Source organism: Plectropomus leopardus, chromosome 3 (assembly GCF_026936395.1).
Source record: "Plectropomus leopardus strain MGB_pleo_1.0 chromosome 3, ASM2693639v1, whole genome shotgun sequence".
Classification (NCBI taxonomy): domain Eukaryota; kingdom Metazoa; phylum Chordata; class Actinopteri; order Perciformes; family Serranidae; genus Plectropomus; species Plectropomus leopardus.
In genome coordinates, this window is record NC_142178.1 from 35,306,137 (window position 1) to 35,322,553 (window position 16,417).

Below are 16,417 nucleotides of genomic sequence, written 5' to 3' on the forward strand. Positions count from 1 at the left end.
TCAGCTGACTGCAGAGGGCTGTTTTTCTATCACAGAATGAATGTAATTTATCTGCTCCCTCGGGTCATTGCTGTCAAAAACAGAATCTCTTAGTCATCTTGTCTGGTTAAATGAAATTCTCACACTAGGAACCATCAGACATATGTCACTTTTTCCCTTCATATTGTCTAAACACACATTTTTACAATCTATTGTTCCCCCTGATATCTGTAAATCACTGTCTGTGTGTATGTCTGTTGATGTGTCTGTATCCATCGTTACACATTATACAGCGCTCCTACTATTTATAGCCTAAAACAGTCTTATTATGATGCATTCCTTCTTCACAGCTTGTCATTACGCAGTGATTCACCCGCTTGCACCCCTATAAAAACTGAGGTAAGATAAGATATACGTGCATGGCTTTCACCTTTACTGTTCTCAATAAGTTCTCACATCTCACTCACTGAATTCTTGACCATACTGTTGTCTGTCAAACTTGATAATACAGACGTATGAAGGCCTTTGTTATCTGTATTAGGACTTTATCACACCCAACAACCAAATAAACAGTGGAAGTCCACAATGTTGTCTGTTTTTGGACTAGTTTGTCTAAAGGCTGTTTTGGGGTAAAGCATTGAGCTCACATTAAATGACATGGCAGGCAATATTCTTTATTTCTGTTATTGTCAACAAATCCCATGAAAAAACAAATAAAAAACAAAACAATAATACACTATTCAATTAGTCACATATCTCCCCCAGCAATGTTGTGGATCTGACATAAATATTTAAAAACAGCTCATAGAATACATGCATTTTATTTTAGACTTAGTAAAAATACTAAAATAGTTGGGGACTGTAAGTTTTAGCAAACATCGCTAAACTAAAAGCAAATAGTGCATTTGCTGAGGTCTATTTTTTGCTCTGGATTAGAACATGCACTGATGAGTATTTACAGCAGCAGGACGGTGTGCATGGGATAAACACTAATTAAAGTACAGTGACCGTGTTTTAATTAAAGTACATGTGATCCAAACAAACGTGGCAGTATTCCTAGAACAAAGTCAGTCTTGTATAAGACAAGGAGAGAAACCAAGAAAAATCTCAGAGTAGAGTCTGAATTAATTGATGACAGAAGTAATTTGGTTAAAGTTAGAGAAAGAATGTGTTTTAGCTTTATGGTTTGAGTAAAATGTTAATAGAGGAAATACATTGTCTCGTGCTTATTCAGTTTCAGTGTTTAACCGAGACCACCGTTATCCCCAGACCTAAACCAAGCACTGTGCGTGCATAAACATAACCATAGAAAAATGTAAATCATGCTTCACCGGCCAGATACGAGCACTTTTTCTTTTTTCTTTTTTTATTACAACTCTGGATATTGAAGAAAAAGAAATAAAATATGTTGTAAGCAAGGGTGTGGCACTAAAATCGGGGCCCTACACTTAAGTCGTCTTTGTACTAATGATCCATGTCTCTCTCACACACCTTTTGATATATATTTGTTTATTTATGTATGATTTTCTCCTCTTTTCTTTCTGTCTTTCGTTTATTGGGAACCTTGACATCCCTCTCTACAATGTACTAGGTGCTCCAGCAGCAAAAGCAATCACTTACTCAGTTTTAACTACGTTTAGAGACAAATCCTAGTGCAGGGGTGGACTAAACCATTTTGCGCCTTTTAAGGGTTGAAAGGGGCCTCAGGGAGCTTCCACTGCTTCTTTTATGCAAAGTTTGATCTTTTACCTGGATTATTCAGACAGTTTTAATTCAGTTATAGCACTAATTTCAAAATTAAATTGAATTAAAAAAAAATTGCAAACAAAAGCAAACTTTTCTCCCACTACAACCCTGGTTGTTAGTGAACTTAATACAGCAACACTTAGTGTTACCGTTGTATGACTTGGCAGATCTGTTCAATATCAGTGTTTCCTAATAGAAAATGTGATTGACGGCCTTACATTTCCCTCAAAACAGCCAACATCTGCTGTTGCAAATCAGTAGAGTATAAATGTAATTTCTTGATTGGGTGTTATGAGACATCAAATTGTATTTACATTGCATTATTATATGTACACATGGCTCTATTCTTTCGTCCATTATTCAAACTCTTCATAAGCCGTCCAATCCTCCATCTAACACAGATCTTTTATCTACTCATTCACATTTGCATCTCTCCTCCATCATTGCATTATTCCCTTCCAATTTAATAATATTACCCAAGCCGCCCACTTATCTCTCACGGAATAATGATTAACTGCAGTAACACAAGAAAAACAGGGATCTTATCAATTCAAATCAAATTAGAAAAAAATAATTTTGGTTGGTAACCCAAAATAGGAGTTTCATTTTTATCATTATTACCATATTTAGTGACAGAGAGGGATGATGCCCCCACCCACCCACCCTCAAACTTCATGCTATGTAAAATGGTAATTTACTATGATTGATGCTGTAATTAATTTAATGATTAAGCCGCACTATTCTTGACAGTGTAGCTTGCGGATAAATACGTGTGGTGACTTGTGAAAGAAGTCAAACTTGGACAAAGCACTCACATAGTATTAAAAGGTACTGAGGCACATGTGGCTACTTAATCTCACAGTCAGCGGCTTTGGAATAACACAGAGGTGACCGGTACTCATCTGCCGGTGCACTCATCCTCAGGACAATCTGAGGAAGTGGACATGATGTTGTTTGACGGCGGGGGACTGAAACGAAAAACAACATAAATCTCCTTTTAAGGAGTCTTTCCGCTGGCTGCCTGAAACCCTGTGTGCCTTCTCTCTCTCTCTCTGTCCATCCACTACCTGTGATTTCACTGATAAAGAATTCCCCACCGGCGAGACTGCAGGTAGGCTTTAGTTAATAAGTGACAATATCTAACAGGGACTTACTGGCCCCTGTATCACTCAAAAATACACACAGAGACACTGTCTCATTCCTGTCTTTTTCTTCAGTCTGCCTCACACAGACACACACACAAATATAAAGTCATATAACAGTGTGTAATGTCTGATATTTTATGTCATGCTCTGTCTGTACAATTGCCTATTGTACTCAAAGTCACACACGTGTTTATGTAATTGCATAACCATGAAGCCACTTCTGGGCAGCGCAAACAAGCTGTACACATAACACTGACATATTATCACCTTATAAAGTTATGAGGGGAAACATTTAAGCAAATCACACATCCAACAGATTTTTGGCCACTTGCTAAATTTAATAGGCAACTTTGGTGTTCCCAACCTGAAACCTATTGCCCCATGTTTTTGTGTCTTAGTGAATAAAGGAACAACAGTTTTTTTAAAATTTGCCCAGTATTGAGTGAGAGAGCTGCAGCAAAACAGGCTGCTACGTAACGTTGTGGGAAATTGAGCGCCGTAAATTTTCGTCCACTGAAAGTGTTTGTTTTTGCCAATGACATGTACAGATTATTATTCTAGGTGTCTGACAACATTACAGAAAGGATCCCTGCTGAGGTTGACCTCTTTGTTTAAGAGTAAAATCCTTTTTGTTTAACTAGAAACAGACCCACAAATTGCCCCAACCAGACTGCATTTAAATAAACACCTATTTTATTGTGATTAATCACACTTTAAAGTCAACAGAGGCAAAAAAAATAAAAACTAAAAAAAAAAAAAACTCATAAAAGCCATCTTGATTCCTCTCTCCAATGCTGCAATGATCACCAACTCTTATTTTTTTAATTGATTCTGGTGGGTTTTGGTTTGTTTCTTCTTGTTATGAGAGAAAAAATTAGTCTGTCAATGGCAAAAACAACCGTTTTAGTGGAAGGAAATTGACTGTGCTCAATTGTCCGCAGAGATTACATTAGAGCCAGTTTTGTCTCACGCGATACTGGACCACTTTCAAACTTGTCTTCCCATTTAGTTACTTAGATGCAATAACATATACCAAAAATTGCCCTTTAAGTTCAAAATGTACTTTTCCTTTGGCTCTGTATTTGGTCTCCACACATCCTAAAGGAAATATTTGACTCTTCAGCTGCTTATTGCTCCGTGAAGTTCACCAGCAAGTTCCTAACTTTGTGTTCTGTTTGGTGATAATGGTGATGTAAGGTAACATACGGCAAGTTTATCGTAGCTTTTTAGCTGAAAACAGCAACTGGAATGACACTGAGAACAGAAAAAAAAAAATCTCATTGTTTATCTTTGTTTACCATCTTTCTGTCTTCAAGTGGGAAGTGAGTTCCCGTAATGTGACTGTGTGAATAGATTTACTGTATGTCTCCACAGGATCATAGCAGTCTCTGTGGCATTGCAACATGGTGTATATCTGTTTCTATAATACTCCTCCTCTAACCCCCAATTACCCATAGACGACTCTGACTCACCTTGATGACATCACTGCAGTGAGGTCAGTGTCCTGCTAGACTGGGAGAGGATTAACTCTGCTGTCACACGGGTAGCTTAAGCTTGACCACACGGCCAGGGCCGCTCCGTGTGGCTCAGCAGATTAAAATGTGTGCCACGCTGAGGGTGATGTCATGATGTTGAGCCCTGATCATGGCCTATATTGTGTATCATCCCTTGTTTTTCTTTGATTTTAACGTGATCGCCACGGTTTTCTTCTTCGGAAAATGCTTCATAAGGTTAGTTTACACATGATTGGAACATGTTTTCCATATTTTGAGATCAGCATTTGATATAATTTTACAAGACATGAATGGAGTTGAATGGAAGATTGATTTTGATCCACACAGCATGTAAAGGATCAGTGTTTTGGATTTAGTGGCATCCAGTGGTGAGAATTGCAGATTGCAACCACCTGAAACTTCTTGCATGGCTCTAAGGGTAAACACTTGATTTTAATTCCTTCAGTGTTCATTGTTCTGGAGGTTTTTACCTGGGAGCTAATTTATCTGCAGAGGTATCTTCCTCTCCAAAACAAAAGGACCAGGTGATTTAAACTGCTTAAAACACTGAATACTTCAGTTTCAGGTTTGCAAATCAGTGTTTTCTGATGCTGTTTGGCTCATCGCAAATGGGTTGTTAGCCCAGCGCCTGCTAATGTGTGACCACCTTTTTTCTCTGATAACTTCAGATTTGGACATGAGGGAGGTTTCTACCAGTAGCCAAAGTATTCACAGAGGCCTTTTTTTCTCCAAAACAAACTGATCTGGTGATTTAGACCAGTAAAAATACTGAATTAATCAGTTTCATGTTAAAAATCTGTGTCTTTTCCAATGCTGTTTGGCTTGATGCAGACGGGCTGCTTAACATAGTGGCCTAAACGAAAACTTGAATGGCCCTACCTAGTGTTAGGTTTTTTCTGGTCTATTCTGGACTACTGTAGAATACAGTAATGTTGCGGTACAACATGGCAAACTCTGTTGACGAGGACCTGTTCTCTATGTAGACATAAATGACTCATTCTGAGAAAATGAAAACACAGCAAGTTGTATTTGCAGGTGCTTATACACGGAAGAAAACTTATTTTATTCAATGTTCAATGCCAAAATAATCCACTACATCCTAAATGCTTGACCATTAAGAGAGCAATATCCCCCACAGTAGAATGTAGTTCCAGGGAAAACAGTTCACAGCAAAGTAAACAGGGTTTTTTTTTTCGTAATTCATGTGAACCTTCCCTTTCAGTAAACTATGTTGCTGAAAATGCCCGTTGGCTTCTATGGAAGGAAAATCCATCCTGTTTATATCATTCTGCACATTCCAAAAACTACAAAGGTCACACTGTGTCATCGTCCTTACAGGAAAACAGACTTTAAGGCTGGAAATCCCTTTCAGCTTCCTCGTGAAAGACTGTACCTTGGGCGTTCTTCACCAACAACTAGGGAAAAAAAAAACAAAAGCAACTGTTAACATGGTTACCTTATCAACAGTTCACTGGAACTTTTAATCATTTCCTCTATTAGGGAAACCCCACTGACGCTACGGTCATCATCATAATGAGGAGGGGCCACAATTTACTGTAACGGGTGTGATGAGGTAATTTATGCAAGTCAAAACCCTTACGTTGTCATACTGTCCTCATTGTACAGTATAATGTTGCTAAAATGCATTCAAAACTACTTTTTGCACAGTTCTTCTACTTCCCACAAGTGATATTTCTTGCTAAAAAATATGTTTTCGCCCTTATGCAGTACCTTTAGCAATAATAATGATAATAATAATAATAATACACCTTTGCATTACTAAAGAAAACAATTATGACAGGTGTGTTGTAATAAAAATGAGTGGATTCCATTGATTAAATGCAGTCTTTCTGCACTGTGAAAAGGAAAAACGATACATATTCACAAAGTTTGTTGATGAATGACAGGTTATTTCTTCATGCAAAATATATTCGGGATTTAAAATTCAATCAAGCTGCTTTATTTTAGGGGTTTAGTGAAGGCAGGTCATTTTTTATCCGAAGCACAAGCTGTTTACACAGAAGGTTTAGACAACACAAGGGATAAGATGATTGATTGGACAGGAAAAACTACTTCTATCATACCAGTTTATCATCATGCCTGTTTTTTTTCTTTCATTGTTTTCCTCCATTTACATTTCTTGTAATTACTGACAGTTTTCTTTCCTTCCTTTGATAATTAACCTCGTGTAACATCAAAAGGCTTTTGGCTGATCCGTGCACCACTTTGCAGATTGCGCCTGTGGTGGGGGGTGTCGGCCTCTTTTCATTTTTAAAGGTCAAGTTGAAAACTATGAAATACAAGGCCCCCAAACCTTCTTTCTGCTTGGCTCACCAGACAGTAAAAGTTTCAGATTCTTGCTGAAGAACTCTTAAACCAGCCACATGATTGTTGTGGGGATAGTTTGTGCGCTGGTTACAGTGTAAACACTTTTCAGGTGGTAACTGTAGATGTCTGGACTCCTTCCCAGATTTAACCATCTAAATTTAAGCTTCTCACCAGACTTGCGCCATAAAATATTTAGTGAATGTGACCTAGAATAAATGAAGCAAAGCCTGCGAGCCAGTTCAGGCAGACGAAGAGCCTGAGTGCGACACTCACACGACACGCTCTATTCACTGCGACATATATCCAACACTACCACTGCAGTAAGGTTGTCTATTTAATCTGTTTATGGTCTGTCCACTCTGCTGTAACACTGCGGAGCTGACAGCTGCTGCTGTGGCTCATAAAGCATTTTATAAGTCCCCCCTCCACCCCTCAATCCACCTGTAGGTTCTGAGTTTAAAGTCATGCCCCACTTATGCTTCATGCTAATTTTAAGCAGGCCCTAACCCCAAAACGTACTGTCTTAAACAGTCAGCATGCATCCTAAATCCTCTTGATTTTGTACACTGTTTTTCCATAGTTCACAAAGGAAACAGAGGAACGGTTAACATTTTAACCCTTTGAAACCTGGAGTGACATCACATTACTTGTGCTTCTTTCAGACGCGTTTTACAAGAATTTAAATCTCTGAACCCTGAGCAAATTGGTGCGATTTCATTCAGAAACATGGGGATAAAAAGGCAATGGGCAACTCCAGAAGAAATGTTCCACAAATGTCTTCTCTCTAGAGCCATGCTGCCAGTGTGACTGAAATAATATAGTGTATTATACAGTATGGCAGTCTAAGTGTATATTATTGACAATATAAGTTAATCGATGATCGATTAATCCATCCATCAATGAATAGCCTATCCATCAATGGATAGGCTATTCAGTGCTGTCAAAATACATGCAATATGCTGCTGTGAGCTTTGATTGAGGAAAAATGCACTTTAATTGTTTGAAATAAGCAAAAGTTTAATTAACTTTACCAATTATCGATAAAGGAAAGTGCCTATAATTTGCAATTCTAATTATTAGTATGTAGTAGCCTATTGAATAGGGAAAGAGCTTGAGTTCTCCCTAGGAGGGATTTATGATTATTTATTATTTCTTTCAGTTTTTATTATTTTATTTATGTATGTTAACAGTAAGTGGCGAGGATGAAAATTGCCAAATATCAACTTTAAACATGCTATAGTCACATTATAAAATCTCTTCCATATGAACTGACTGAATGACCTTTATGTTCACCCAGAAAAAAAAGATATGTCATATGTAAATAAAAGTTATCATGTGTAAATAATCAACATTGCATAATGATAAACTTATACAGTGTACACACCTGCAGTACAGTGTGTGCTGCATATCTGTGTCTGGTTGATTTACTACGTGCTGCCTATTAGGCCTTGATAAGAGTTCGCTGGTGATGACTCAGACGGTGTGTGAACATCTGTGAGCGTGGACAGTGTGTGTCACCGTCTATAGGTGTGCCCCCGTGTCTGTTAAAAAGAGTTCACTTTCTCTTACCCTCCTGCATCCCCCCTGTCTTCCCTCCTACTCCACGTCCCTTTTACTCCACCCTCCCTGTGTCACACTCTTGGTCTCAAAAACAAACACCCCTCACGCACACACATTTCACTCTCACTCTATTTTTGATTGCATTCCAACCCAGTGACTTCAGGCCAGAAATGGGAAAGCTTGTGTGTGTGTGTGTGTGTGTGTGTGTGTGTGTGTGTGTGTGTGCATGTGTGCCCATGACGTCAGCTGTTTGTTTGCGTACTGTGGTTGTGTCTGGGGCACCAGCTTGGTAGATAAGCAGGGTGGAAGTCTATGTGCGTGTGTGTGTGTGTGTGTGTGTGTGTGTGTGTGTGTGTGTGTGTGTGTGTGTTGAAAAGAAGAGAGGAGGGAAATGCCAGACATGAAAGAGTGCATAAGAAATGCTCTGTTGAAAGTCAGTGGAATTGGCCTCGGGATCGACCAGCTTGTCAACTTTATAGACTCTTCATTGTTGAGCATCTGATGATTGAGTGTATTCCTATTTCTCTGTCTCTCCCGTGGTCTGGCCGGAGGAAACTGCTACATAATGATAACAGACGCAGAGACAATGGGTTCAACGGGCGTAAATACACATGCACAAACACACACACGGTCATGCACAATGCGTACACACACATTGTGCTGCTGAGGCTCAGGGGTCAGGGGTTCTGCCTGTGCTGCTGATAGTCTCCAGACCTTCTGAAATTATTTATCAAATATGGAACAATCCGGACATACCAGCCGCATTTCTGAGCTCTTTTTTTTTTTTCTTCTAAAATGACCCGTTGGAATAAAGAATTATCCCTCTACCTCCTTCCCTCCCCCTGCCTGGACCTTGTCTGCCCAGTGATAAGGTCAGATTGGGTTTATTTTGGGCTGCTTGCAATACTGCAAAGCCCTGAGGGTTTCCCTTAAAAGCATTTTGTTGTGTTTTGGGAGGTTTGGTCCCTCACTTGTGGTAAATAGACTGAGGGACCAAAACCTGGTCTCTCTTTCTGAGAGGTTTGACCTTTACTGGCTGGAATACCTGCTGCTGGTGTTGTCATTTTCTCCCTTCGATCAATCAAAAAGCTTTAATATACATTTGTATACAGTGCCTCATTAATGTTTATCAATATGATTCCTAAGGGCAATAAACTCTTAAATACATTACAACATAATATTAAAGATACATCTACAGCCAATGCTTACATTCCTATCACAATAAGCACAGTTATAGTAGATAAATTAACCCCATGAAACCTGAGCAAAATGGCTTGATGTTTTAAAAACATGGAAAGAAAGCAATGAGCAATGAAAAAAATAAACTGAAAGGTTTGTACTAAGAAATTTGCACTAAGTACATGAACATTACCAAAAAAAGTAACAAAAATATAAACAAACAATAAAAAATACAAAATTATTTAATATTTCAAAATGATTCAAATTATAATCCTTACAAATATAGCTTTTTGTTTTTCTCCACACATTTTCACTAGTTTAAAAAAAATATAATAATAATTGTGAGACATTTATATCTACATAGGGAGCAGGTCTTCGCCCATGGACTCTGCCGTGTTGCTCAACCATGTTTCTACAGTAGCCCAGAAGAGACAAACCAAACGCTGGCTCTGGATAGGGCCATTTGCATTTGTGTGTCAGCCACCATAGTAAGCTGCCCCTCTGCAACAAGTGCATCGCGTAAACATCGATTTTTTTAAAATGTGAAACTGCTTTATTCAGAGCTGTCTTGCCTCTCTGCTTCTGCATCCCCATCCTATCCTCATGTCTGGGTGATTTTTTCCTCTGAAATTATTGTAATGTCAGACAGTTTAGTTTGGTTCTCAATAGACTATAATAAAACCCAGTCCCATTGGTTGGAGCAGCCTCATGTTAAGATAACATAGAGGAAGATTTGGGGTTTGTTAGTGGCTTCGATATTTGCTGACTTGAAAGTTTCGGTTAGATGTGTCATTCATTTATTTAGACATCACAGAAAACAAGATGATGTTTTCGCACTCTTCATTTGACTTTGGTCTTTAACTTTAAATTGCCAGTTTGATGGTGCTTAATGAGCTTTTGTACAATGTAAAAGGCCTGTTAGGTTATTGAGGGCATAGTTATCCACGGCCAGATGGCTCCACTGTGTGTCAGCAGGCTTGAATAGCAGCTGGAGGGAATAGTTTCATGGAGGGCACCTTTAGCATCACTAGAGGGCGCCTTGTGATTTGTTATTGTCAGATGTGCTGTGCCATGAGCCGCTAGAACGAGACCGGAAACAGTTTCAAACTTACAACATCATCCCTGTGGTCGTGTACACGGTGAAAATAAATAAATAAAAGAATTAAAAGGGCACTTTATGTTATGGATTATTTTCTTAGTGAAAACGTTTTATGGTTCTTATAAATAGTCTTTTATAATGCAAACAAGAAAACCACTCCCCATGCGAGAGCGTATTAAATTGGCTTTTACTTTTTTCTTTCTTTTTTTTTTATCTCCATCGGGGAAATTTAGTTTTTGCAGCAGTACATTGACAAAAATGAATACTGATAAGTATGAATTTCATTGCAAAATTAAAGTGATCCAGTTATTATTATTATTATTATCATTATTATTATTATTATTATTATTATTAACATATCTATTTTTATTTTCAGATACTCCTTTATCGAGCCCCAGTGGGGCAATTCGGTTGATGCAGTAGAAGAAGGACAAAAGTAATCAAAAATAACTACTTTTACTTCTTATCATAATAATATTGATGATGATGATGATGATGATGATGATGATGATGATGATGATGATAATAATAATAATAATAATACATTTTATTTTATTCAAAAGGTGCTTATCAACAACCCAGGGCAACATGAATAATAATACCACGACTACTACTACTAATACTACTACTGCAAATGTATTATTATTATTAGTATTGTTATTATTATTATTATTATTGTTGTTGTTGTTGTTGTTGTTGTTGTTGTTGTTGTTTGTAATAAAACAAATATTTGTTTATTTGATTATTTTTCCTCAGACCCGAAATTGCAGACCTTTATTTTGAAAAGCATAACCGGAAGTGTCAGTTTTTAAATGGCTAGCTTGTTTCAGCTGCTGTCAACATTTGTAGCGGAGAAACCTCCGAGCTGTCACAGCAAGCGTCGCTCTGTCTCGCTGCCTCAGCCAACAGTCATGCCATCCATCTCTGTACTTTACTCAGCGAAAACTCATCAATAATTCAGTTTGTGTTTGACGGACTTTCTCGGAGTTAAAGTTAGTGGAGATGTTTCTTTGAGCGGAGCTCGGTGGTCGCGAGGATTACCGTTTCCTGACAGAATTTGACAGAGCCTGACTGCTGTTGGCGTGTTTTTGTTCAGCTGCGACAGACCTCACAACATAGCGAGGTAAGCTGAGGACACGGAGTCAAACAGTTGCCCAACTCATGTCTTAAATGTTGTATTCGCCTGGTAACTGCTGATAATATTTAAAACAGTTGTGTTTCGTTGTCCGGTGTGGATGCGCGCTGCTTGTGGATGTTTTTTGGCAGTTGATAACCACATGCTGCGGCGGTGGACTACTGTTGAGTCCTTTATGTAGCTAACGCTAGCTGACGCAATTAGCTTAAGATAAAAAACAATGCTTTACATAATAATGACATTATTGGGCTGCTAAAAATATATATTTTATAATTCTTTAAGTTGCAACTAACGTAAATAAAGGCATTGACTGTAGCTTGTTAAACGTTAAGGCAATATTTAATATATATTCCCAAAGTTGGGTTAGCTAAAACAAACTTTACAAAGATAAGCTAGCATATAGTCCTAGCTAAATGGCTAACTAGCTGAAATGTTAGTTATTTAATATAAATGTATTTGATTTAAAATAATTTATTTGTAAACAGTAACCATAGTCGGGATAATCACCAGAAGCCATCAGTATGAAATCCTCACGATAGGTCACGATACGATTGAGATTTAAAATGCTTTGCTTTTTGCGGAGTATTGTGATATTGCTGTTTTACATTCTTTCAACTTTAAATCAAGGACAATGTAGTCTATATCTGTTTTTAGCTTATAAAATAAATAGATCTCATAAGGGTTTCAGTCCATTTGTCACACTTCAGTCATTTTCATTGCAGCTATTTAAATGTTGAAGCAATTAAAAGAAAATGAAAAGTATTTTCAGAGCTGGGCTAGCTAAAACAAACTTTATTCAGATAATGTAGCATATAGCTAAATGGCTAAGTAGCTGATATGTTATTTATTTAATATTTAAATATTTATTGTAAAATTAATAATATGCTGAGTATTGCAATCAAATATTTTGATATGTATATACTTGATATATTACCATTTTTCTACTGTGGATAAAGGAAAACCTTACTCAACATCTGTTTTTATCTCATAATTTAGTTTCAGTTGGATTATCTCACTTCAGTCCTTTTTATTGCATCTAGTGTTTGTCAACCTCACTTCAGTTATTTGTAATGCAGCAAATGTAGTGGACTTAAAAAACAATTGATTTTACTATTCTAGTAGGCTACCAAAAGTTTTGTTTGATTTTGTAATAATAATTATTTATATAATGAACTATTGATATTTGGCATTTGTGTTTTGATACGATATTGCCACACGAAATATCGCAATACCATAATGTTTCCCGCCATTACTAACTATGTTTATAATAAATTTATTGATTTAACCTTGTTATGTCTGTCAAAAAATAAGACTACATTGTGTCATGCTATGTTGCAGTATTAGCTCACCTGTGATAAAACTGTCATGTAACCAACAAGGGTTCGCTCATGGAATTTTTTAATTAATGTATCCTCTAAAAATGGGATACAATAAACGGAGGCATATTTTCTTTCTGCAGTTTAGCTGTATATGCATCCCAAAAGGTATCCAGAGACCACCAGGGGTCATTCAATGGCTTCAGGAAGTGTTTCTTGAAAAGTGAGGTGTAGTGCTAAACTGAGGATGAGGTCGTTTTTTAGTTTAAGGCTTTACATCTGCAATAGAGCAAGTTTTTGGAAAGTCAAGGTTTTAACAGCAAACGTAATTTGGGAACTGCATGTGCTTTCATAATCTAAATCTTACCGTAGTCTTTGGGTTTAGTGACCTGGATTTTTAAATGTTATTTATTTAATTTTAACAACATTAACATAAATGTTTCATTTTATTTATTGTACTAGAGCTATTTAAAAAAAAAAGAGATTTCATGTGCAGTCCCGAAGCAGGTCTGAACTTTGATTTGCACTTTTATTTTAACTTTAACTCTTTTTTTGTTTGCTTGTTTGTTTGTTTCAGTGTTGCGCAGCAGCAATTTTTAGCTGTTTTCAATTAAACCGTCATGGTATCATACAACTGAAAATACAGGATTTATTGCAATGAAGTTATTATGGAGATATTCTGACATGCTGTCCTGTTCACTCATTTAAAGAGTAAAAAGTAAATATCAGCTAGAATCTCATATGAGATACAGAAAAAATTAGATTTTGATCATGCGCTATACTTATGTGCTAGGAATATTATATTTTTTGTGGAAGCAGATATAATGTTTTATCTTTATTTGTTAAGTCATTAATGGTACTAAAACAAGGATATTGTGGTGAAAAATAAAATTAGTTTAGAAGAGGAATAGAGGACATGTTGATCCTCAGTCTGTTGTAACTCAGTATATACAGCAGAGAAAAGAGAGGGGGGAATGTAATGTAAGCATCTGGTTCACATTGATATAAACAGACCTGAGTAGGTAGCAGCTTGGCTTAATGACTGTAGCTTGTGTTGTTCCCCTCTACTTTACAAAGAGCTTGGGGTAATTTGTCTAACTCCAGTCCACACCGATGACTCATCTGCTCTGTATGCCTTGAGTCATATTTCATTGGCACGGTCCTAAAGTTAGCCACAGTATTAAACCATTTTGGGCCAATTCTCTTCTGCATTCCTTTCTTTGCCCGCTTCTTCTCACTGTATTACTTTCATTCTTCCCTCAGACTTTCATTCCTGTGCCTTTTCTTTTCCCTTCTTTTTTTTGGCATTTTCCACTCATTAAGAAGCTCTTTTGTTGGCTTTTAAACCCACAACAGCGTTTTACACATTTACCCTCCTGTGAATTCAAACTAAAATTTCCAAAACACATCCCCCTCTCTCACATTTCGCTCTCTTTTGTCATTTTATCCTTTTGTCCACTGTTCATTCTTTTGTCTTTGTTGTGCGCCCCATCGCTCTGTATCTTTCTCTCAACCGTCCCTTTGCGTTTGTCCTAATCTGCTCTTGTCATTTTTCCTTCTTTATTTTTGTCAGTGGTTAGGATATTGGACCAGTTACAGTGCCCTGCCCTGCCCAGCCCTGAGCAAACACAACCTCTACATCCAAATTTCTACTCCCTCAGATTTTGATCCAATAAAAGATGCCTGCTTAGCTTATTGTGCCCACACGTGCTTGTGCATATGGCACGCGTGATTGATTGTGTGTATTAGGTGTTTTGCTTTTAAGTCACTTGAGTGGGTCCAACCTGCTTTAAGCAGAGCTAACTCCCAAAAGAATTTCACTTGTGCTTGCCTAATTCATTACCCATAAATCCTGTTAGGGGATGTGACATAGCAAAGGGATGACTGAGGCAGCTCAGTGGTTGTTCAGGAGACAGTTTCACTCTCGAGTTTTGCTTCTAATTCACTTCCTGTGGGCAGAACACTGACTGCACCCAGAGTTTCACTGGATGAATTCATCTTAAGTTTTTCCAAAGTCCCTCTTTGATGGTGACGGTGTTGTAGGAATGACTTTGAATAAATATTAACACAATTCCATTTCATATCAATAATCATAAGTAATGTAGATATAATGACTAAGTAAAGGCAAGTATTAAAGCTGTCTGATAAGTAAAGACAAATACATCATTTACTGTAATGCTTTAAAATCAAGAAAAAAACACCATATTTATTCCATATCACGATATAACAATATCCAATATCTGAGACGATATATAGTCTGATATCTTTATACGATATAGTATCTTTATATCGCCTAGCCCTACCCTCCGCCTTAGGTTTGCGTGTTGTTTATTTACCGTCTCTTGGCCTCGGGGCATTGCAAGATAAATTGACGTGTTGCTGAGGTTCAACATCTGAAATGCAGTTTTGGGACGTGTTGAAAGTTTGCACCATTCATTAGCATTGGCCTCTTAACAGGTTCAGACAATGGGAAGCATACAACTATTAGTCAAAAAGTCTTGTTGGTAAAAATTAGAAGAAGCGCAGTGCTGCCTGCAGTAGTATCGATGCTAAGTTGAAGCAAGAGCGGGTGATGCTTGAGGATAGTGTACCTCCAAAATGTCCCATATTTTGTCCCCATGTCCCTTTTTATGGACTGTGACCATAGTGCAGTTGTGTGAAAGAGAAAGAGAATCAACATGTTGCGCTAATTAATTGTATTTATTTAACCAGGAATAGTCCCATTGAGATTCAGAATTTCTTTTTCAAGGGAGTCCTGGCCAAGACAGCAGCACACCAAATTTTACATAAAAGAACAAGTAGAGTAAAAGCACAACAGCAAAATTTAAAACAAACAACATGAATATTCAAACACATGGAGCAGACATCAAACTTAAAACAAACCGCCAATTAGCAATGTTCGGAAACCCAACATGAGCATTCAATGTCCAAAAGGTTCTTAATCCTGTTTTTAAAATCTCCCAGGCTGAAAAAAGAGTCCAATTTAAGGTTGCTCTGCAGCTGACACCAAGATGGCGGCACAAAAACATGAAAAGCACTTTCACCAAAGACGGTGTGGGCTCGAGGAACAACGTACAAAAGTTGTCCATGCGACCGAAGGCTGCGACTACTGACAGCTTTAGGAGTCAGTAGAGAACATGAATAAAAGGGCAGTTCCTGTAAAATGGACTTAATGTCTCATTTCAAAAGTAAATTCTTAAAATTTATTGCAATATATTGCTATTTTCTAAACTACTGTAGCTGGAATCTTGTTGCTATGATGATGGATTAATGTTACATCAGACTATTAAACAAACACATTTTCTGTTTAAGAAAGAACGCTATCTGTTTATCAGGAAGTAAGTTACTACCACTGATGTGCTCCTCTTCTGCTGTCCCTCTGCATGATTACGGCCTGTTAGTTCTTCCAATAGAGT

At 37.5% G+C, this 16,417-nt stretch overlaps 1 protein-coding gene across 3 annotated transcripts in view; it reads left to right on the forward strand.

Annotated features, from left to right (window-relative positions):
* Positions 1 to 16,417, forward strand: part of sun2 (Sad1 and UNC84 domain containing 2) — a 51,586-nt gene that overhangs the window by 16,478 nt on the left and 18,691 nt on the right. For 2 of the 3 annotated variants that reach the window (XM_088074507.1, XM_042485423.2), the window contains exon 1: positions 11,377 to 11,673. The exons of the other annotated variant lie outside the window; for it this stretch is intronic. The gene's annotated coding sequence lies outside the window, so the exon portion shown is untranslated. Of the gene's footprint in view, positions 1 to 11,376; positions 11,674 to 16,417 lie in introns of those variants that run through there. 3 annotated transcript variants of the gene reach the window in all.